Source organism: Taeniopygia guttata, chromosome 3, assembly GCF_048771995.1.
Source record: "Taeniopygia guttata chromosome 3, bTaeGut7.mat, whole genome shotgun sequence".
Classification (NCBI taxonomy): domain Eukaryota; kingdom Metazoa; phylum Chordata; class Aves; order Passeriformes; family Estrildidae; genus Taeniopygia; species Taeniopygia guttata.
Window position 1 is genome coordinate 17,307,032 of NC_133027.1, and position 24,912 is coordinate 17,331,943.

Consider the following 24,912-nt stretch of genomic DNA (forward strand, 5'->3'; position numbering starts at 1 on the left):
CATTGTGCCGAGTTTGTTGGAAGCCAACCATTGCTGTTGATTGAGCCAGAAGGTGAAGGGAGGAAAGAGGAATCTGTGCATAAGAAAGCACAATCCTGAGGCTGTAATGGCCTGAAAGTGTTAAGTTTTAGTTAGTGAAACCTTAGCCAGTGTCCTGGAGTCCCCCCTGATGATCTTCACACAGGGAAGACATGACTATTCTGCAGCTTAAAGCGCTGTTGCACCGCAGGGTGCTGATGTTTTGCTGGAAAGGAACACCACCCTGGGCTTTGGTAAGCGGGGCGCCCTGCCAGCACAGGCACTGAGGCCGCTGAGCTGCCCCTCTGCTCCCAGCCCTGCTCCCCCTCTGCTCCCGGCCCCTCTGCTCCCGGCCCCGCAGCCCCTCTGCTCCCAGCCCTGCTCCCCCTCTGCTCCCGGCCCCTCTGCTCCCAGCCCCGCAGCCCCTCTGCTCCCAGCCCCTCTGCTCCCGGCCCCGCAGCCCCTCTGCTCCCAGCCCCGCAGCCCCTCTGCCCCTCTGCTCCCGGCCCCGCAGCCCCTCTGCCCCTCTGCTCCCGGCCCCGCAGCCCCTCTGCTCCCGGCCCCGCAGCCCCTCTGCTCCCGGCCCTGTTCCCCCTCTGCTCCCGACCCCGCTGCCCCCCTGCTCCCGGCCCCGCAGCCCCTCTGCTCCCAGCCCTGTTCCCCCTCTGCTCCCGACCCCGCTGCCCCCCTGCTCCCAGCCCCGCAGCCCCTCTGCTCCCAGCCCCGCAGCCCCTCTGCTCCCAGCCCCGCAGCCCCTCCGCTCCCGGCCCTGTTCCCCCTCTGCTCCCGGCCCCGCAGCCCCTTCACCGCTGCAGCTCGCTCGGGCCCATCAGCGCAGCGCTGGCATCTCCTCATGCAGCAGCTTCTCCCTGAGGTTCCCACACAGGGATCTGTCCTCTGCCACGGCAGGTGAGTGAGGAGCAAAACCCAAGTGGCACTCGTGCTGCTGTGCATTCACCCAGCCTAACTCTACCCCACACATGCATACACCTTCAGCATCTCTCTCTGAAACCCTTTCCCAGGCTGTCAGGCTGAGCCTTCATCAGCCCAGAAGTGCTGCTCTGCACTGCTGACCTCCGTCCCAGCAACATTATGATGAATATAGCAATTTGGTTTCTCGGCAGAGTTTCTGTGTGATACAGTAGATAAGTTACATCAATCAAAGAAGCAATCCACCCATCCCACAAGGATAATAAAAAACTGTGAGGACTGATGTATTGAACCAAGACAGAAGTCCACCTAGTTCATTAGTCTTTCCTGAAAGTAGCTGACACGAGGGGTTTGGAAAGCATGTGGTGATTCTTCCCCAGCTCACCACCCATTCCTCAGTGATCTGCAGCTGACTGACTTGCTGAGAGGTGACATCTTTCTTTTCACTGCACTTGAGGTGCCTGTCTACCATGAATCTAATTGCTTAATGGACATGCATAACATTTTGAAATCCATTACACCCTCTGGAAGTGTTCTGCAGCTTTTTGAGCAAGCTTTGGAGGCTTGCTTAATTTCCAATTTTGTCTTAACCTTGCTCACCTTGTTTTTATTAAATGAAAGCCTAATGTTTTTACTGCTTTCTGACTAGTGAGTTGTGATAATTTAAGGAAGGTAAAGAAGGTACTGGGCAATTTAACAGGCAAATAAGTATTAAAAAAGGTGTTAACAGCCATGATTAAAAATTTTGTGTGGTACTAAGAAAAAAATGAAGAGAAGAAAATGATGACTCTGTTTAGGTTGTGAAGAAAAATGCTGTCCAACAGTGCAATGTCTGAAATATCTAGTAAGAGATTGTCTGTGTCTAAAAATGGACTGGACTGGATAAGGATACTTTTGCATTGGCATTAAATAGCTACTAGATGATTCCTCTCTTTGCAGAGTTCCTTTATGTTCTTCTATGCATGAGAACCACACATCTCATGTTTGTGTCCTTGCTCTTTGTGCTTTGGCATCTTATCTAGTTTGGGTTTTGTTCCATCAGTTTCAGATAAGGATTATAAATGGATCATATAATGTTTTTTATCTAATCATCATTATATATTAGAGGAGGAAGTTTTAAATCCATTTATTGTTTGTTTATTTTATCTCCCAATATCTAATAAATATATGTCTAATTTAGGAAAGAGCTGCAGAACAATTATCTGGTTGATACCTGCAGAGCATTAGGTCAATTGGCACCAGGTGCCTCTCATCATAGTCAGGCAATTGTCCTTCCTTGTGTCCCCTGGTCCTTCTGCACCTGGACACACACATGGCAGTGGTATGGAAGCAACTTCTGCAGGGCTTTCTGTGCTGTAGGATTTTGCGTCTCCTCCATGCCCTCTAAGGACACACAAAAAATGCAAGAGGAAATAGTCAGGCTTTACATCTGTGTGGATTTACTGCTTATTAAAACACCAGTATTTCTGGGCATCCAATGCCCAGACTGGAAATATAAATAAGTTGGTAAAAATAAACAGGGCAGACAGAACTCAGTGCATTAGGTCTAATCCCGATGATAGCATGGCGTGGCCTCATTTCACACTGGGAACTGGCAGAGGTAGCAGATAAGGAGAGAGTGGTGACAGACGCCAGTTGGCACCAGATGAGGAAGCCTGGGTTTATAGCCCACAGTGTGAGTTAATAATGGCCACAAAAAAGGACACACAGACCAAATTGTATGCACTGGTGAGAAAGCTTCTTAAAAGTCAGTCCCAACAAATGAAAACTGGGGTTTTGTGTGCTCCAGTGTAATGATTGTGCTGAACAGAATACATACACTGCTGTGGATGCAATTGCCAAAAGCCTTTTCAAAATTCCTTTAATTTTTCCCTTCCTTAAAAAAATTGCATAAAATAGAGCTGAAAAAAAATTTAACTTTCTGAATGACTCTGGCTTATGAGTGCAACTTTTCAGTCCATTATAGCAGAGAATGGTAACTGAACAGAAAACTGTGTTGGGATTCATCAGCTAAAGAGTGCGTTGTTTTAAATTACTGAACCTCTACACACATAACTTTATACTTCCTTTAAGAAGTGGTGTGCTTACAAATAGCTGACTAGGAGAAATTAAATGTCAACATACATCTGTTCTGTGTTTTTAGAGGAAACAGAGAAATCTTCAAAGTTTTCATTCCTTACCTTGGGGAGAAGGAGGTGCCCTGCAAGGCAGCTTCCTTCACTGCTGCTGCTGTGTGAGGTTGTGCCTCTCACCCACATCACAGTGTAAAGTGGGCAGAAGTCTCGGATGGAGTTTGCTTGGAAGTGAGATGCGGGACACAAAGGCTGTGGAACTAAGTGAGACAAGTTATTACTACAAGCAATACAATGAGGAATTTTCACAGATATAAAAGCATATATCTAAATGATTTGAGGTAAGATGTTGAGCAAATTGTTTCATCTTCATAAAATGATTCAAAATGAGGATAATTATACTTACCCTATTGAATAAAATAATTAGAGATCTAACATAGAAGCACAGTATGTTCCTGATGTGATTATCCTCAGCTCAAGGAAGAAAGCATATCAGAGAGATAACAGGAAAGGGAAACAAAAGGAATGCCAGCCCTCGGTCTGATGCCAAAGTGGCAGAAATGCCTCTATGGCACTTAGATAAAGACTGGCATGAGAAGTTCATCAGGCACCTTCACAGCTCTCTTCCTCCTTCATCAGCATTGACTCTTGTACCAGTGGATGTTCAGGTGCCAGCAAGCTAAATAAAAATGGCATCTTCTTCTTTTGACTACGTGCTAACTCCAGCATAGGTCAAACATGTCCATTGTTTCATCTGATCCTCAATGGGCAGCAGGTGCTCCTGTGAAGACAGCCTGTCACTGACATCAGATATAAGATGGGAGGGGGATATTTGATATATTTGGTAAGTCCATGGGGATATGGGAAGAAAGCAGAAGATGAATTCAATAGTTTGTTTTTTTAATAACCTTCAAAATGCAATAAAACGTTGACACGGTAGGGAATCTGTGCTAAGGCAGTATGTTGGTACCTAACTACAAGCACTTGACACTGATCAGGCATGCAACAGGAACAAGCAGTGCCCTTCAGGTACTGAAGACTGAATATAGACCAGGAAGACCTCATAGAGCTCAAATAGAAAAACAGAGATCAAAACAAAACCAAATCTTTTTGCAACACAACACCCTCCATGTTACTCTTCATTTCATTGTTCCAGATTGAAAGAGGTTTAAACAAAGTCTTTATTACTTCTCCATATAGAATGCAGCATGATAACCTCAAAAGCTTGAAAAAGGAGAATAATTCCTGGTTTGGCTTTGATTGGTTTAATCTTCTCATTCCTTTTGTGACACATTACATTTAGGTATGAAATACTGAAAGGTAAAGTTTTGGAAAGCATTACAGTACACCTGTACTGGTAGACCCTGTCAGCAGAGTGGTTATGATAAATATAGGTTTTTGTTAGCATGGCAAAATTTCAGCTCTCCTCAATGTTTTAGTGAAATAAACGATTTAGGCATTTCTGTATTACATAACTGGCTCTAGATCCAAAGATTTAGTCAATAATAATTAATCTACTGCAAACCATATTTTCAGCTGGCAAAGCTCTGACAGCAATGCAGGGCTTGGCTCAAGTAAACTGGGCTCTATCCCACCATTCTTAGCTGCTAATACTATTTATTTCCATTGTCTTTTCAGCTGTCTCCACCAAAGCAGACAGACCTAATGAGAGGAGATTGTCTCCATCTCTGCTCACTCCTCAAAAGAACACCTCAAGGCTGGCTCCCTAATTCTTCTTGCTTTTTGTCAGAATACATAGAAAAGTATCTTAACATGAAACCATTGTTTGAATCTTGGTTCCAGGGTAAAAGTCATCCTGCAATGGGTTATGAGAAATTAATACAGTATTCTGGGCAGATGTTTCATAGTGGTGATAAATATCCTTAGGCTGCTAAATGCAAGACTGACCTATTTTCTTTTCTGCTTTCCTAAAATTCCATTAGTTCCTCTTTTTTTAAAAAAAGTGGATAGAAGATTAGTTTTCAGAGGTCTCTTGGTAGCTGAAATGTCTTGCTTTTTATTTTATGTCTTATTAAAGGCATGCAATAATCCCTCAACAATGCAATACCAGTCAGGTTCAATTGCTTAATTAAGTTGTTGTGGTGAAGTCGTTAGAACTATATCAGTTTATATCAATTACCCATAGCCAGTCCACCATTCATAACAAAATCTTAGTATCTTATTTTGAAGTCTGGATACTACCTTTCTGCTAGGGGGCAGAAATAATAACCTGACATGTAATTGAAAATGTTGTCTCCTTTTAATGGCTCAGAGTCAGTATCCTCTCATTGTCCATGTATATATGTCTTTTCTTAACTACAACAGTAAACTGATCAAAAATAAACTAAGAAATAGGGAACTGTTTAGCAATAAACATCATAATGTGGTGTATAACTGAAAGTTGATGAATTATAAATTATAATAGTGCATCCATATGATTGCCAAACTAGGCAATGATATGATTTGAAAGGAATATGGATATCTACACAAATCACAACATTTGCTAAATATTGTTTTAACCTTGCTTATGGCTATATGGCTTTTTCTCCAGAATTGAAGCTAAGTTTGAAATGAGCAAAGAAAGAATGGAAAAAGTTCTTAGTAAGCATTCATTCTTAGTAAGCACATCATAAATTAGATACTATAAAAAGAATGATACTGGTCATGTACTCTTAAGAGCTCAAGGAAAAAAAAATCTGAGCATTGAAACTAACAGTGCCATTCATCTGTGGGAGAAGTGGCCAAATCCAGAAAAAAACACCAGGACTTAATGTCTTCCATAATGGTCACATCTGATTCTCTGCCCACTGCAGTCATAGCACAGGATATTCTCCAATAAATTGGAGCTGTTGTTCAGTAGCAAGTGGGGCTTTGGGATCAAAAAAAGAATATTCAGCATTTGGGCTGAATTTACACATATTTAAGATGCTTATTAAAATTAAAATGGATAACTGTCTGTATAGCTAGCCACTGTCAATAATAAATCAGCTCTAACACGTTAAATAGCTGACATACAATATTTTGGACAGCTTTTTGTATCTCTTGTTTTACCACAAGCTTCATGTGCTTGCCACAGGGATTTTAACTGCTACAATATTTAGGTGACATAAATTAGAGCCTCTTTGAATTAAGAGGGTATGGGTGCCAAATACAGCAAACTATTTCCTGAATGCTCTGTGAAAGCACAAAACAGCTGTCCATGTTGTGCAATCAGCGGCTGGTTTTGTCTCTGTGCTGGTCTGTATTCTACTTCTTTTGCTTCAGTTCATGAATATAATTATTGAAAGAAAAAATGAAGAATGCTGGAAATGACAAGTCCATGAAGTTTTTCAATCATGAAGTCAGTGTTCTATGGGTCACACCACTACAAAGTCAAGAGCTGCCCACTCTTGTGAAGCGCTGTGCAGGAAAAGGGGCTACATAACTGAAAATGTCTTTTTAAAAAAACTATAAAGGAAAAATACATTAGGTGTAAGATCCAGACATGGTTACATAGCTAGTTTAAAGGGTAGATTACATTTAGCAGAGGCCAACTCCATCTGTTAAGGTGGAGCTGCACAAGGGATGACTGACTTCTAGGCCAGACTGGGTCTGCCTGAATAAACAGCCAGGAGAAATACCCTCTATCTTCCATGCAAATTACACTGATGTTAGATATAGTCTCACTGTAAATGTGAAACAATTGTAACACTCAGACCTTTTTGCAGGTTCTTCGTTAATTTCTGTTAATTTTAACATTAAGACATCATATTTATGCTCTAGTTTAGTCAACACAGGGCAACTCTGTGGCACTTTATGCAGGAGGTGACACTGCAATGACAGCATGACTCTCTCTTGTGGGCAAAGAATCTTTTTCAGGCATGAAATACTGAGTTGGCTGAATTTGAATAGAAGTAAGGTAGAGAAAATACCCATCCTTATTGCCCAGTTTGATGATTTAACACACTTCAGCATTTTAATTATTTAAGCAGCTATACATTAATTTTTTAATCTGTCATCCTGAAGACTGCATAAAATAGTTACTCTCAAGAATTAGAGAAGAAAGTTTTTGTCCACATAGTGCAGTGAAGTTTTGTAAGAAGCTTCCCACCTCTGACTAACTCAGAAAGCAGCATTAACATTCCACTTCTGGGTTATCATCGGCAAATTGCAGACAAATTGCAAAGCTCTATCCAATCTACTCATCAGTCATCAAACTGGCTGAGAAATTGTTTGAGCTTTGGAGTTGGTACATGGCTAAAGGAAACTAGTGAAGCTTGCAAACAGCTGGGTTTGTTCAGCGACACGAGCCTGTAGTGAGCTCCTCGTGAGCTGGCTTTAATATCGCTGTGCAGCACAAAGACTGGAGTGGAAATTGAAAATGCAAACCTAGCTTTTATAGGCATCACTTGCTGAACAGAGTGCAAAGAAGTACTCCACATTTTAATATTGACAAATAAAGTAAGAGAATGAAAAGTCATATTTGTACAGAAGGAAAGAGCAGCTTTGAAAACACTAAAAGCCTTAAAAGTGGCTGCAAAGCAGCAGTTAGAGTGAATAGCAATTATAGTGAATAACATCCTCTACTGTAGAAAGGCTGTGTCTCTAAGTATTCAAATACCAAATGTATCAATGATGCATGAACTGGCATTATGATTGCCAGGCCATGACTGGAATAATGGACTAAAGATTTCTTCCCATCACACTCCAAGTATCTTACATTCTGAGAAATGGAAAACACATCTCAGTTGCACTGCTTGCAAATATTTGCCTAAACTATCTGTGGACCTCAGGTTCTCCATCACTTAAGGACTGTTAAACCAGCTCTCTACATCAAGAATTGCTTTCTTTATGTGCTGGACATGAAAAAAATGTGGGAATACAAATGCTGATGGTCCAGTTTGATAAAGTGCATTATAATTGCCCTCCCAAATACCCAGTAGGTTTCCTCTTGACTCATTATATTTTTAGTTTTGTAATTTAATAATGTTCATTTTTACAAGAATGCTTTGTTCTTTAAGTATATTATCTACAGATGATATGCATATTTCTTTGGTAATTACCTCAAATGATTAAAGTAGAATCTGAAATGGTAGATACACAGCCATATTATTCATTTACATGCCATTGTTTTTGTTAAGACTAGCCAGACTGACTAATACTTGCAGCACATGACAACAAAGTGCTTTCAATACAGAAAAGGCACTACTATAAAATTTTAATCTTAGGCTCTCAGTAACAAAAATGCATACAGAATGCTGATGGAGAATTGCAGGGATGTGATACAAAAGGGGAATTTTACATTGTACAAGAAAACCTATCAAAAGACTTGATGCCAGATTTTATCTTGTGGATTGAATTTTTAGGAAAAAAGACAATGGTTCATGGAACATAATTAAATCAATCAGTTAGTACATATTATAGTTCTCATAATACATGATGGCTCTGCTTATACAACATAAAGCCTGTGTATGAGTGAGGGTTGTCTACACAGGACAGGGATTTGTGCTTGTTACTGTTTTTCAGTGTTGGATTTCACTGTTAACTCATTGCCATTACTGGTGTGAGGAGCTGAGACTCATCCAAAATCCTCCTCCTTCTACCAGCCCTCTGCCATGGATCCTTCCAGGGGAGTGTATCCAACTTTCCCTGTCAGCACTGGCTGGCATTCCATGTCAGTAGGTGATTTCTAGGCATTGCATTCATTTGACTCTCTTTCCAAGCCTCTAACTTCTTTTTCAAAACTCTGGCTGTAGTGGCCTCAAGATGATAGAATCAAACTGCCCAAAGTGAATTTGAATGTTAATGCACAGAACCACTAAGAAATGCCCACAGATTTTGAAGTATTGTTGTGAATTCTGTAAAACGATAGAGAAATAACTTTGCTCTCATGGAATGTTAAAGGAACAAACGGCACCAAAGTACTTAGGTAACCCAAACAACTCATCAGTGTTAGTGGACTTCTCTGTGTCACTGGAAGATAAAGCTAATTTTGACAATTAACTGGCAAAAGTTAACATGAACAGTTGAATTGTTAGTATTAAATAGCATTCACATTCTGTATCTATTGTTATATTGCCATTCCCAGGGCATCTGTGATGATTCAAACATATAACACCTCAACAAGCAGCTATGTTTTATAATTGTACCAGAAATAAGAGCTAGTGTTAATGTATACTTTTTAAAAGGGTTTCCACACAAACAAGAGATTTCCTTATTTAGACAAAGGTAGAAGGTTTATTTATGTAGATTAATAGTTGCATTGAACTTAGGAAGATTATTTATCTGCATTTTACTAACCCCTCATCCTCAGCCATATGGTGCTGTGAAGGGAGATCCTGCTGACCAAGGTGCAGAACAGCTTTTCAGTATTGACAGACAAGTTACAATATTAATCACATTTATGTAACATCTCTTGTTTAAGTACCTCCAAGCACTTTACGAATGTTAACTAACAAGAAGCCTGCCCATGCTCTTTTTGAAGTCAGTGGCAGCTTTCCAGTTGTCCTCAAAGGGAGCAACACAGGCTCTGAGCCTCATAATAATGTAAAAGTAGGTTAAGGATCTCTGTGTTCACTGGAGAAGAGAGGGATAGTGGAGCTGAGGAACAGAACCCAAAGAGCTTTTCTCTAACTGTAGAGCTGCCTTTCTCTGGAAGAAACTGTAAAATAATTTGTTGGTGAGACCACAAAATGAACCATAAAGAGGGAGCTGCTTATAAAGGCTTAAGCCATTGTTGCTTCAGAATGTGATCTTTTTCTTATTCCAATAACAACAACTGGAGACCTACAATTGCTGCAATGGCCCTACAAAAAGCTGCTCATTGGAAAGGCTTTTTTTTTTTTTCTCCCTGAGGCATTCTCTACAGAGGAATACAGCATTTCTAGAAGTCTAGTTGCTTTACTAGTACATTTTCTGTGCCCATGACTGACCTCTTTGCACACCAATGCTCTTGATTTCTTGAGCCATGGTAAGCAATTTTAGAAGGAAGTCAGTAAGCATCTGCACTTACACCTTAAGCACTTTCCTGGTAGCTGTCCTCAGCACTGATTCTCACTTTAGTCAAGTGCTCTGGCACCTCATCTTCATTCAGATTCTCACAGACAGCCTCTTTTGTATCATATGCAGAGGCCCTTGTGCAGGCATGAGGGTCATGGCTCTGCCAGAAGCTGCAGGCTTAACCATCCCTTTTGCAAAGATAAATAGCATTTAGTGAAATAGCACCATTTCAGCAGTAACTGGAATACAGTCATAAAGAGGATGTTATCAGAGACAATAAATGAAAGGGAAGGATTTTGCAGCCTAATTCAATGTTTTTAAAAAAGGCTCCAACAATGCATCCAAAGGGAAGGAACTGGAAAATAGCCTGTAGCAATTTTCTTCTAGTCTTCTAGTCTCTATATTTTAGAAGATTGAATTAATCTTTTGTGAATGATTCTGCCAGGGAGCCTACAGCCTATTTCCAGGCAGCTCTCCATCAAACACCCATGTGACATAGAAAATGTATATGAAGGCACTGGAAGTTCCTGTGATGCCATGTGTGTTATGCTGTCTGTGTGGCTCAGCAAGGAGAACTGCTGTAGCAGGTTTCACCAATACAAATTAGATTATTTGGACCTTGCAGAAGACATCTTCACAGAAATTGTCTCTGCTTAGTGTGCAGAGGGAAGAAAGGCTCATAAGTGTTAAGCGTTATGTTCTGATTCATCCACAAAGGAGATTGAAATGGGCACTTTTTATGGGTACAAACAGGACCATCTTCCTGCCTTACCCATCACACCATTCTTTTTCTTATAATATATGCTAAATGGCATCATCTCTAGAGATGTAAAAGTTACTTATGTCTGCAACATGATCCATCCCAGCCCAATTTCTGACCAAATTTGCTGCCTGCCTCCCAGTTTGCAGTCTGCTCACCATCCGTCTTCATTGACTTTTCCCCTACACCACTGTGAGATTAGAACATCCTGGGAAATTAAAGGCAGTGCATATAAATCATGTTTATTGTTGCCTCAGATACAGAAAGAGAGCAAGAATCAATAAAAAAAGGAATGATGACTCATGGTTTTATTAGTATACTCAGTTTTTCATGAGCTGAGTCTTCAATCGTTTAATTGGGCCACTGAGATCTTGATGAATTCCTATATTCCTGGTTATTTATCTTCTGAAAGCTCAGTTTCTGCTTTTCCATAGCACTTAAAATAATGAGGGAATTAACTTCACTACTCTCAGAGAACCTGACAAATTTCTGAAAGCTAAAGAGATTTGTGAAGGCAGAATTCATCCTAGCCACAGTACCTGAAGCAAAGAGGTGATGCTCAGGTCTATGAGCAGCCTTAAGTGGGGAGGAAGTGAACTGCCAAAGCAACAAATGTAACTGGTGGTCCAGGTGACTGAACTGTTGTCCTTCCATCTTCTACCCTCACAAGGCATAAAAACCCCCATTGCTAATGGAATTACAATTTCTCTCCGACTAATTAAAGGATCAATGTATCAGGAAAACCTTGTTTTGACCATTCCTTGTGATTTTTGGTCTTTTATCACAACTTTTTGTAATAACTTTATTGCTATAAAAAGTTCATCACCATATTTAAACTTGTTGCTACTATTTTTTTCTGGAAAATGTTATTCAAATACAGTTTGAATACCTATGGACATCAGAATATAAAGTTTATGAATCATCCCTAATAAAATCAGATGCAAATATGTTTCCATGCTTACAACATAGTCCTTAACCATGGTTTTCTTTTTCCAGCAAATGGGAGGATTTGTTTCCTTTACTGCTCCATACAATTCCTTTATCCTTTTTAGTTGTTGAATCTTGCTCTTAACCCCCTCCAAGAAGTAATAATTTACTCTCCCCAATGTTTTACAATAGGAAACAATATATAATTTGACATAAAAAACCTCTTTTGCTTGAAATCATTAAGCTCTAACTGCACTTGTGAAAAAAGTCTTGGTAAAATCACAACTGACTAACAGTTCTTTATTTTCAGTGTTTATCAAGTACAAATTTGAATATTTTTGCCAATTTTTTCCATCAACTTTTCTTATTTTTCCACAACAAAGTTTAGGGACTGCAGCTAAAAAGTAGTTTGCTACTAGATTAAGTATTGAGTTATGGTGCATGTAATTCAGAACAATTTGTCATAACTATATCAATAGACTAAGAAGGGGCCACCAACTCTCTGTGGAACAACATGCACTCTTGCTTAATCCTAGAATAAAAATGGCTATTTGAAATACATTCAAAGATGTTAATAGTGGAAAATTTTAAAGCCCATCTGAATTGCATGAGGCATACGCTGGACTTTATGCTTAGGACTCGCCTGTCTCTTAGTGACAGGTTGTGGTTTATGTCAGGTAACACTGGAAACTCATAGCCTGTTTTTCAATCACATTTTACTTCTGATTTTTAGCTGTACATAGAAGCAAAATTAGTATGTTTTTCTAAATGCAAAAGCAATCTTTTCTTCTTAAGAGTAGGAGAGCTCAGTAGATTCCTCTGACTGTCTAGCAGTGGTTTGAAAATGACTTAAAGTGCATTGAACAGCTGAAATGACTCCAAACGTACAGCATTTATTTAATGCCAGCAAAGGAAGTGTTCAGCTTTGTTAACTTGATCCCCATTCTTTCTGCTAAGGATCCATGAACATTGCCAATGGAAAAGAAAAAAATCTTGTTATGCCAGGCAGCACAAGTGAACACTGAATTCTGGGCTGTCAATCCAATCCAGTATGCTGAGTGGCTAATTCAAAATAACACGGAATAAATAATAATAATAATTTATTAAATGGAATAGTTAAAGAAAACCTTTAAAACACTCACAGCCAAGTAATAACAAATGCAGTTCACTGTAGTTAAATTGTTGCACTTACAACAAATGACTTGTTCTGACTACTTTAGGGCACTGGCAACAACTGAAAGAAAAAACACACAGATAACTTAAAATAGTGGAAATGGCAACAATGCTAGGTGCCCTGTAAGGGAAAGTTCCAGGGCCAGCAGTGGGAATGGGACTTTAAAGCAAATTTTGAGTTAAAGAAGCAGATGAAAGGAGGCGTGCTCTTCAAATTAAAGCACACAGTAGGTATCAAGGCACCCAAGCTGAGTTTTCCTGACACTAGGATAAACTACTGAGTTTGAAAAAACTTTCCAGTGGGAGTTACAAGGACAAATAATAAACCAGAGCTTATAAACTGATTTAATTAATTTATAGAAGGAAATATGTGAGGTAGTTGTCAAATAAAGACAGAGATTGGCTATGCAGAAGTGACACTATTCTGGTGTTCTCACAATTTCTTCTTCAAATACCCCATCTCAAAGCAGATGCAGTTCTTATATGAAGAGATGTTGTGCCCAGCCTTCTCAGTGACACAACCAGTGTAACTTGTCCCTTTCCAGAATTTGACAACCATAAAAAAGGAATAAAATGAAGCAATAAAAAGCTTTCTGCCTTGTGATTACAGTGTCCCACCCTCTCAACCCTTCCTGCCTGTAGAGTCCTTGCCCTTGTCCTACACAGCCACTCCCCAGTTCCGTTAACTGGATTTTGGTTACATAGTGAGTCAACAGGCTTAGTAAATCAGCATAAAGGATTACACTTTTATTAGTCACATACATTACCAGAGTAGTTTCATGTTGAGTGCCCAAATTTATGCTTACTTATGTTATCTTAGCACTATCAGACTAACTCTATCAATATTTGTAAAGTGCTATGCACTTGTATAGTAAGAACTGTACATGTATAATTAGTAGTAAACACTACTCTTTATCATTAAACAAAAATTTGCATTTTAGTCTAGATTCCTGAGTAATCTTGAGCTCAATCTAGACTTCTACTTCAGAGTACTGCAAAGAAGAGAAAAAAAATAATACTAAAGACAATAGTTTTATGGTAGTGTCAAAAGTTCATAATTAGATCTTATGGTAAATCAAGAAATCTCAAGCTTATCGTTGGTGGGAAACAAGGATGCAGTCACATAATGAAAACATGTGCTGGGTGAATCAGGATGATGTGGCCACTTGGTTCCCCCCTGCTAGATGCCTTCTTGGCCATTCCTTGGGAAAGACTCAGACTGCTCCACAAACTCAGGAGAGTGCCTACCTTCCTGTACAAATATATAAAAATACATATACAAATAAAGAAAATGCGTGATGCCCAGCTGGGTTGGGAGTGAGTTCCTGCTCAGCCTCTGCCCAGAGCACCCGGGAAACACCTCTGTGCTCCTGTATTCGCTCTGTGGCCTGAGGGCAGCCTGACTCGGGCGCTCAGATTTCACTCCTACACCTACTTCAGCTGCTGGCCCCACTGCACGCTGTGCATTTGCACTGTGGCTGCAGCAGAACCACAAGCTGCTGGGAGCTAAGCCAGTACATCCCTCACTCACCATCCCCAGATCTCCTGCTCTTTGGACAAACTTTCCCATTTTGCTGCTTTGCTGAGGCAGTATTGTAAGACTCTGTTTGGCCTACAGCCTCTCATTACCGGGGGCTGCTCCAGGCTGTCAGCCCAAGCCATGCATGTTTCTGACATGCAGGCGTCAGGAGGAAGAGTACAGTCAAATCCTGGTCAGATCCCGGCAGGACACACAGGCCCCATGACCTCAGCTGATATATTAAGCACATTGCAGCAGTGCCATTTGGAGTGAGGGTGCACACGGCCATTTGAGGGGAGCATCAGGCAATATGTCTCTACCTCCTGAAAGGCAATGGATCTGAACTGTGCCTGGACATGCCCTGACCTCCAGGCTTTGCTAATTAGAGCCCAATAAAGCACTCATATTGCCTTAAGTACGGAGATTTCTGATTTTTGTTTTAAGAAGTCACGGTTTCAAAGGACAAAAATGACAGGAGAGTAGAAAGGTATTCCATGAAGTGTTAGTATGGCACAAATGCGGCCATTTATCCTTACACTTTGTCTGGAACAACTTCCTTAACAAACAGTTCCCTCACAAGTTAAGAGAATAATTGGGGGATCTGATGCAGTGGGAGAAATCTTTCCATGCTCTGAGGGACATTGCCAAAATATCAAGCACCAATTTTGTTATGGTTTGACAAACATCTCTGTAAACAGGGAGAAGATTTCTGGACAGACAGTTACAATCTACAGTTAGAAATGGAAGAAGCCGAGTAAGAAGTTTATGGCTGCTGCTTGCATGGATGACTGCTAATAGGAGGGGGTTTTATATACATAAATTGAGCAATTGTATCACTTTGAATTTGAGTAGTGTTGGGTGTTTTAAATTATGTAATCAAGCATGTCTCAATAATTGCTACAAAAGGTTAATATATTTTAAATACACAATTATGTGTATAAATATTAAAATAGCAAGAAGTCTGGTTTTGTCATGGTTGCAGCACTTGAAAACAAGTACAGTCAACTCACGTGGGAAATAATTTTCAGAAACAGCTGACAGCTTGTGCTTCATTACTTGGTTTGAAGGCTGTCTCCAGCCATGTATGGGATAATGATCTACAAAGGAAAGCATCTCATCCATTTTTTTCCCCTAAAAGAACTACCTCATGTACTTGGCCAATTTCTTCACAGTGAGACATCAATGATGGGTGTGCTGTTTTGAAACCTATTATAATGGTACAGCACCTTCCCCAGCACTGTCTCAGTAAGGGCTGCAGAACTGTTAAGTCAACTGTCTCCTTAAATTTCTTTCTCCAAGGTTAATTTAAACTAGCAAGATCTGTTTTTATGGAGGGTTGTCCTGTAAGTGAAGATAGTTTAAGGTGTGTGGTAAATTTTGCAACCTGTACTTCACTAATAATCATTGTTATCATTGTCTGCACAAGAACAGTGCTTATTAATTAGTCTAAGGAAAAGTTTAAGCAAAGTTAAGTTTTTATTAACTTTTGAATTGTGAGGCTTATTTAGTGGGTGACATCTGTTAACATGAAAAGTCACCAGAGGTCTGTTCTACTGGTCTGTTTTAGGTGGACACTGTCCCAGGCAGTGCAGCAGCCAATGCTTTTTGGCAAGGGCTCCTTTGAACCGTCACAGAGGCAGACCTCTATCATGGGAGGTCCTGGTGATAAACTACATACAACTCACTTCTGCCCCCTCTGCTGTGGCACATAAACCATTTTTGTGGCAATGGTGGTTGGCAGGTGTAACTGAAAAAGTAGTTACTTCAGATCAGCACTCGTCCAGTACTATATAAAAAATAATTGACACATTTAATTTCAGGAAATGGATTTGGTCAAGTAATAGTACAATTAATACAATAGTACAAGTAATAATACAATTTGTGTTTGAGCTTTTGTGGTTCAGAAAATTTCTCATTTTACTTACACATTATGTGTTCAGGAGGCTATTCTAAAATGTTGCAGAGCCTGAAGAGAATGTTCAGGCCATGCTAGGCTTAGACATTCCCTCTCTTCTCCATTCAGGGATCTCTAAGTATAAACCTCTAAACCATTCAGGGATCTCTAAGTATAACCAGTGGGTTGCCCAAGCTCAAAGAAGGTCAAACAGGCCCAAGACTAAGACACTAATTATCTGTTTAGACACATTAATACCAAAAGGCAAACCATTTCCATAGGAAGTTAGTAAGCTATAAAAGGTGATTTAAACAAAGCAACAAATAACGAAAACCACTTTCTCACATCATGATCTGTTGTCACTCTGATATGATTTCCCAGAAACCTCTGAGATCTGCTGAACTCAAAGGGAAAATAAGAAAAAAATAAAATCAAATCTTCAAACTGTAATTCTGTAATGTAAAAGCAATTAATTCTCACATTGAAAATCCAGGTCTTGATATCATAAAAAGAATATTGAAGAGACTGGTTTTTCCCACTGCCAATACTGTGAAAACAGAGGAGCATGAGTATGTGGCCACCGCAGTGTGAGGCCAGGAGAAAATGCACACCTTAATCACTTTAAGAGGCAAAAAATCTCAAAAATTATTGCAGGCATGGGGGAATTGAAAATTCTGTCAGGGTTCTTGAAAAATAAATTCTTTTGTGGATTTGAGCATTAGTTCAGTGATAAAGCCACCACTGGCATTTTTGCCAGGCTCTGAGAAAAAAATCTCCCATAGACACAGGGACATATGATCCCCATTCCATAAGCTCCCCTCCACTTTCAGAGGCAAGCATCCCAAACTCCTCTAAACTTTGGTCTGTTGCTTTTCAGAGAATGAAAAAGTCAAAGATGAGCATTTTATGAAATGCTTGTGTGACCTCCCATAGTGGCCACAGTCCACGCCAAATGAGGAAGAGATCTGGGAGAAAACTCTCAAATGCAGAAGAAATTACAACTCCTGTGCCAGTCCAAGTATTTCACGTGTTGAATTTTGGCTTGTTTTCATACAATACCACAGATTAAAAGTACATTTACTTTTTCTTAGCAATCTGATGGGGCTACTTAAATATTTTCTTGTACATTTTCTGAATTAATCTATGACAAAATATCCCAGGAAGAAGAACAGCCACAAAAAAATAGAAAATTAAGCAAATATAGACCACACAGCATGAAAGAAATTAGGACAATGTGTTGTGAGGTATTTTGCAACTTAACATTGTAAGTGGTTGCAGGCAACTACTTATTAAAGTATCTGTAAAGGGCGGGGAATTAAACAAGTTCAGCATTCATTTCACTAGTGCCTCTTGGCTTAGGTCAACATTGTTTAGGTGACTGTTTTATGACTGTGGAACTCTGTTACCTATAAACAACTAAGAACAAAGTGTTCTGCACATCCCATATTGTGTCAGGTTGCTTTCAGGCCTTGTCAGAAGATGACAGACTCAGTTCTCCCTAAACTGTGATAGAGAAGGGTATGTGTGGCCACAGGTTTTGGCTGTCCAAGGAAGTGTGGGCTTACTTGTTTCAGAACATGTTGAAACAGGCTTCATCCAAATGGGTGCTTGTGAATGCTCCCCAGCAGTGTACTAATCCTAAAGGACAGAGGAACACCACTATTTGAGGTTAACTTGGCTCTTTCATATAGTGCAATTAAGGGAATATTTGTGTCCTGTAAGTAGAACACTCTAAAATCTAAAAAATATTTCAGGTGTGTTCCTGATGACATGGCTTGGCAATTTAGTCCAATAGTTTACTTCCAATGCCAGGCCACGCTAGCCAATTTCTACCATTTCTTGACTAAGACACTAGAGATTCCAGGTAGATTTTCCTGCTCTGAAAAGCCCACAAAGTATCAAGTCTTCAACTTCTCTACTGCTTCCTTCCTTCCAGCTTTATCTCCTCAGTGCTGCATTGCCTCTGTGCAGTAAGTCTGCACATTGTTCCCCAGAAAGAAAACATGACTTGCAGACATAAAGAAAATCCATGTTTTTATTTTATTTTTTATTTTTGTTTTGTTTTGTTTTGTTTTTAATTCACATTAATAAGCAGGAAAGTCAGAATCTAGTACAGTAAAATGCAGGCTTTGGAGGATTAAAATAGCCTCTAGCTCTGGACTAATAAAAAGCACAAATCACTTTCCCAAGGGGAGAAGGTTGTTTTATTGGCTCCTGTAGGAAACCAGAAATGCTCCTCCCAGTAAAATGTACACCTAAGTTCCAAGCAGCACAGCATTCACATGGCTATTACAACTTTACAAAGCTTTCAGGAATCAGGCAGGGATAACAAAAAAGCTTTGGATTTTCCAATTTGCAGGAGAAACCCAAATATCTACATGAGCAAGGAGAAGAATAATGCAATTAAACAGGATAAATTTTCAGGCTTTTTCATGTCAGGTATAAAACACATACATAGTCTTCTGTAGTGCTCCAAAATTTAAGAACAAAATTCTGCCCTTTTACTTCATCAATTAACTTCATCAATTTACTTCAAATATTGAATTGATTAATATTTTTTTGTGGTACACAATGCAACTTATATACCCGTATGAAGCCTCAGTGATTATTTTCTTGGCATATCTCTCTTTTTACTGTAAATTGAGATATCTCTCTTTTTACTGTAAAATGAGCAGGAACCATGCCTTTTTATTTATTTGTGTAGAATCATCATGTCAGAGACCCTGCTACTTCTCTTCCATAATATGGTTTAAAGAAAGAGGCTGACGAGGAAGCAGATGGCTGAGAAATAGATGTCCAGTCTTTGTCTTCTTTCCCAAACACACAAGCAGTAACACCCATCTGTTACTGAAAAACAAGGAGGGAAAGCCTTTGCAGTTATTGTGGACAGACTAATTGCATGTTGGCCAAAAAGAGATTATTGGAGCCTATGATGAAAGGAAAGGGAAGTTGTCGAATCTTTGCTGAAGTCCTCACAGATGAAAATATGGATCCACAAGAAATGTCTGAATTTTGAAGAATGGCTGTAAAATCTCCTATCCAAGGGAGAACCTGAAGCTTAAGTGTGGTGTGTCTCCAGGTGTGTGACATGACAGTCTCCACAAGGAGATGGGAGGGGAAATAAAGAACACCAAAAAAAAAAAAAAAAAAAAAAAAAAGATAAAAAGGGGAAGATAACTTAATCCAAAATATGCAAAACAGCACCTAAGAATAACCTGCAGGAAAAGGAGTGGTTTACCTGAGTGCCATACCTGGCAGTATCCAAAACTTCCCATCAACCCAGACAACTCCAAGATCCATAAAGTATATGGGAGTTACTAAACATAGATTCAATAAAATGGTGGAAAGAAGCATCTTTAGGCTGCTTCTCCCTTAATTAGTGAAATGGTTGCACACATACATAAAAGTCACAACTTGCAATTTCTTGGACTTGAAAGTTGAATTGAGTCTTTCAAAAACACATTAAAAATACAAATCTCTGCATGGTTAAATAATAGGGTTTCCCAGCCAGCTTCTTGAATTAACAGATTTCAATAGAAATTGAGGACTTTAAATTACTTTTTCATTCAAACGTCCCTCTACAATTAAAAATCCCAATTTGCATGATATCCATTAGCAGATTAGTACAGAATGCCAAAAGGAACAGTTTAAGTCTGCTCTGCAAGCATTTGTGTTTATATGTATTGCTCTCCTGATATGCACAAATCCTGTATTCTTGAATAGAAACTCCTAGCCAACAATTTATCTTGAGGCTTTACCTTGCTCCTTATGGTCTTATGCTCCATTTGTAAATGGCAGAATTTACCTCAAACCTTTCTGGCTACCCTAATTTGATAGATTCACAGAAGAGTAATAGTTGAATCATGAAGGGGCCTCACCAGAATGTTGAGTTCAGGCCCTACCCTGCTCAAACTTCAGTCAGCTACAGCAAGCTATGCAGGACCTTATTCAGCTGGATTTCAAGGGTCTCCAATGCTGAAGACTCCACAACTGATCTGGGATACCTGTTTCTGTGTCTGACCACCTTCACTATAAAGAAGTTTTTCATATATTTAAGTGGAATTTCCTGTCTTTCAATCTGTGCCAATTGCCAATTTTCCTTTCTGGACAGCAGTGAAAACATACTGGTTCTGTGATCTTTTACTACCTTAATCACTTCTGGTATTTATACACATTTATAAGGTCCTACTGAGCCTTCTTTTCCTCCAGGTTAACAATTGCAACTCTCTCAGCCTCTCCTTGTTATGACACATTCTCCATTTTCCGAATTATCTTTGCAGCCTTTCACTTAACTTTCTCCACTATGGACATGTATTTCTTGTGCTGGGGAACCCAGAACTGGACACAGGTCTCAAGGTGTGGTCTCACCAGGAAGAATTATTTCCCTTGACCTACTGGCAATGCCTGGATGTTGCTGGCTGCCTTTTCTGCAACTGCACATTGCTGGTTCACAGTCAACATTTTGCCCAGCAGAAGCCCTGGATCCTTTTCTGTAAAGCTGCTTCCCAGGCTCCAAAGTGTACCAGCTGCTACTGGACGTGGCATTTTCCTTTGTTGAATTATATGGGATTCAAGAACAAGAGTTGGCCCATTTCTTGAGCCTGTTGATGTCCCTCTGAATGTCAGCACACACCTGGTCTCAACCACTCCTCTCAACCTTCTATTGTCTGGATAATTGCTGTGGGTGCACTCTGACAGCACCACCCAGTATGAGTCCTGGTATCAATCCCCATGGTACTTTATGAGTGACTGATCTCCAGCTAGACTTTATGCCCAGCACAGCCCTTTAAGGCCAGCAGTTTGTCCAGTTTTCAGTGCATCTCACTGTCCATTTATCCAGTCTGCACTTTGTCAGTTTGCCTGTATGGAGGTTACAGGACACAGTATTGAAAACCTTGCCTAAGCCAAGATAAACAACATGCCCTATCCTCCTCTTATCCACAAAGCCAGCTCTTCCATCACAGAAGAACAACAGATTGGTCAGGCAAAGTTTCCTCCATTTATATCCATGTTGATGACTCCCAGTCACACTGTCCATGATATATTTGAAAATAATTTTCTTGAGGATTTGCTGTACTATGCCCTCCCAGGAATTTAGGTGAGGCTGAGAGGTTTGTAGTTCACTGCATTCTCTTTCTTGCCCTTCTAGAATATAACATAGATATTTGCTTTCTTATAGGCCCCAGGAACCTCCTCTGATTTCCATGACCTTCTGGATACAATTGAGAGAAGCCCTGAATGCATGGTTGAATCCCATCAAATCCTACTGACTTGCATGTGCTCTATCTGTTTAAACATTTCCTAACTCAATCCTCCTCTACTAAAGTTAAGTCTTCAGAACTCCAGACTTTTCCACTGATCTCCACAGCCTAAGATCCCTGAAAAATCTTACAGGTAAAAATAAAGGCAAATAATTTAGTTCTTTGGTATGAATAATTCAGTTTTATTTAGCTGTAATATTTCTGTACGTGTATTAGAAGTAGCAAAGGAATGTAGGCAATGACGGAGGGATGCTTCTTGAGCATTCTGCATGTGAATAATATCTGTGTAAATCTATTCTTAGTGGTGAACATGGACCTTGAAAGATGAAAAACTGCTCTAAGTAGCCAAGGGCATTTTCCAGCAGAATCATATTGTGATATTGGCAACATAAATCTAGTCTAGGGAAAGGAAGAAGAATGATTAATCTCTCACAAAACTGGAGCAATATTTTAATTATCATAAAAAAGCCAAATTCTTCCTTCCTTGTGAAAAGAATACAAGGAAAGTATTATTTTTTCAAATAAAATCCTTAACTTTTATACCTAAATACGGCAGATAATTCAAGAACGAAAGCAATCGTTGTCATGCCTTCGAGAACTGAATTTTGAAGTTTCTGATCAAATTCCTGTTATTGTATTGTTAAGGAAGTGGCCTTGTTCACTGAGCTGAAGCAACACTGGAAGAGCTTCCTGTTTAAAGCAGCAGGGAGTGCAGCCCTGAGAACATCAATCACACAGTTCATGATATTAACTTGACTGGAGCATTGCAGGAACAGGGCTCCAGTCAGCTTCAAGGGTTCCCTGCAGTGTTATATATGGCAAGATCCTGCAGTTAGTATTTCTTCACTGCGACACAATAACTCTCTAACAGAAAAGGGAAGAGAAGGAACACTAGGGAATTGATCAGTCGTTTAGCATCCTCTCTCTCCCCAGTACCTTTCAAAAAGGTGCAAAAATTTTAGAAGTCAATTATATAATAACCTACATGTAAGTTTCTTTAACAGAACAGTAATTTCTTAGCTTAGTAACTAAAAGTCCAAGGCTTAAATATTTATATCCTTTGTGATTTAAAAATATCTCTGCTGTTGCTCTTATTTTTTAAAATACATTTAAGAAGGCTTTTATGTTCTGGTAATGATTTCCAAAGAATAAATACATACTTTTAAATTTGTTGTTTGTTCTACATTATTTCACAAAATTTCTAGACAAGGAGATGCAGTGGTCCTACAAAATCTTTAATAGTTAATTCTTTATTAAAAGTAAACATAATCATAGTTGGTCAATAAAAATGCCAAAACTAGGAATAGGATCAACAAAAAAGCAGCAATGTCAAACAGGTTTGCTGTCTACAACAAAGATCTGTGGACAAAACATCATGAAATGGACTATTCTGATCTGCATAGCAGCTGATGTTATGAACAGATTTTGTTATATGCAGACATAAATCCTGATTTTCATAGAAGTGATGTAGGTGCTACCAAGTTGAAGAAGGAGATGGATACTGCTTTTTCATTCAGGTTGTTTAATCATTCATAATACCCTAAATACTCACACCTCAATTAGAGTACAGTTTAGAAACTGAAAAGAAAAGTTTGGAAAAAGAAAAGAACTTATATATACCAGTGAGTATATTCAATTTAATAAAAGTCTTCTTTCCTGGATTGGTTTCCAGAAAAATAAATTTATATCCTAGAGTGTTTTAGGTACACATACTGCAATTTTAGGAAGAGTGCTCCTTGACTGAATGGCTGAACTTTATGGAAATAGATTCACTCATGCAAGTAATGCCAGTTATAGAAATGGAGCACATATCTGAGGTTGTGACTTGAAATAACTCACAGAAACCTGAACACCAGCATGCATCTTTGACTACTCTTCCCAGAACCTTACTTACTAAAGTTTTGGGCAGGTTGTTAGGAGGCCTATGGTATTATGACTAATCTCACAAATTTGTATTTGGAGAATGCTCATGCTCCATATCCCCTTATGCTTGCAGATGGATGCTTTGAAGGCAGGACATCAAGCAAAAATACAATGAACAAAAGTAATCCTCACTGGAGTATTTTTATGCTCAGTGGCTGACAGTGTGAGTCTGTTGATCCTTTTCCTCTCAGGTCTGTAGATCTCTGAGCTGACCAGCCTGCCCTGATGCTCTGAACAGCAATGGCTCAGCCACTAGAACAGCTTCTTGTGTGTTGTACAAAGCAAGAGAAAGGCACTGGTGAAGCTGGTGAATACCAGAGCAACTGCAGAAACATCCAGTGGTGAGTTACATTGCACTAGGCTGTTTCTGGCTGCAGCAAACAGGTCGAACATCCCAAGTACCTACTTTCCATTCATCATGTCCCTCAGCCTGGTTCTGCCACACACTACCAGTTCTGATCACTAAAAAGTCCATTGTGACCTGTCAAAGAGGAGGCACCTCAAGCTGTGCTGACTGATGGTGTTGAAGTCAGAAGCAGCAAGGGAGGAATTTTAAGAGTAGGAGTACCAGTAGCATGTGGAAAAGAAAATAATAGGAATGATGGGACAAGTGGGAATGAAGTGGTGTATGTCCAATCTTATCCTTTCTAGTGTGGATATGTGCAATTGAAATAAAGAATTTAAAATGAATAGCCAACAATGAAATTAATAAGGTTCACAAACACAAAGAGGTCTTATGACAAAAACTTCAAAAATGTTTCAAAAATAGGAGAATAATTTAAACTCAAATGAACACACAAGACTAACCCCAGAAACTCCTGAAGGAAAATTTTCTCCTTCTTACTGAACAGAAATATGATCAGATTGAACATGATAATGCATAAGAACAGGGAGAATCATCCCAAACTAAGTAGCAATGACCATATGGACTGAGAAAGTTATTTAGTGCAAGCCAGTCCTGGGATGCAGGAAAAAAAATGCCCTTTCTCTCCTTTAAGTTAACTGTGAACTTGGAGTAACTGAAAGTAAAACTTAATTGGTAAGACTAATTTTAAATTGCAATTTTGTTATTTACTTTGTGTCCTCTCCTACAGTTCAACCTTTGCTCTTACAGAAAACTCATTTTATTCTGAAAGCTTATCTGGGCATTAAAAGCAACACTAAAGCAACTTAGGGATGAATAAGGCATATTATTATTTGGAAAATAATTAATCCAGATAAAGAAGGCTCTTAGTCCTATCTTGTTGCACTCAACCTACGGCAAGTGGGAGAAACCTTGGGAACTGAGCTCTCTGAGCAGCAAGGATCAGTTTGAGAACTTGTAATTACTGGTATGGAGGTAAGTCAGATCTCCCCTTTCAGCCAAGGAGACACGATACACAGACATCCCAGAAACCTGAGAAACTTGTAAATGCTGTTATTTCTACACCCTGCTGTTACAGTATGACAGGAAATAA

General features: G+C 39.5%; 1 long non-coding RNA gene across 2 annotated transcripts; it reads left to right on the plus strand.

Moving 5' to 3' along the window:
- Window positions 1-793: 793 nt before the first annotated feature.
- LOC115494733 (uncharacterized) lies at window positions 794-9,276 on the plus strand. 2 transcript variants are annotated; one of them, XR_012054869.1, is made up of 4 exons: window positions 794-927; window positions 3,092-3,361; window positions 4,221-4,323; window positions 4,659-9,276. It is a non-coding gene; the product is annotated as an uncharacterized lncRNA (long non-coding RNA). The 2 variants fall into 2 exon arrangements; XR_003959789.4 differs by lacking the exon at window positions 4,221-4,323.
- The last annotated feature ends 15,636 nt before the right edge of the window (window positions 9,277-24,912 follow it).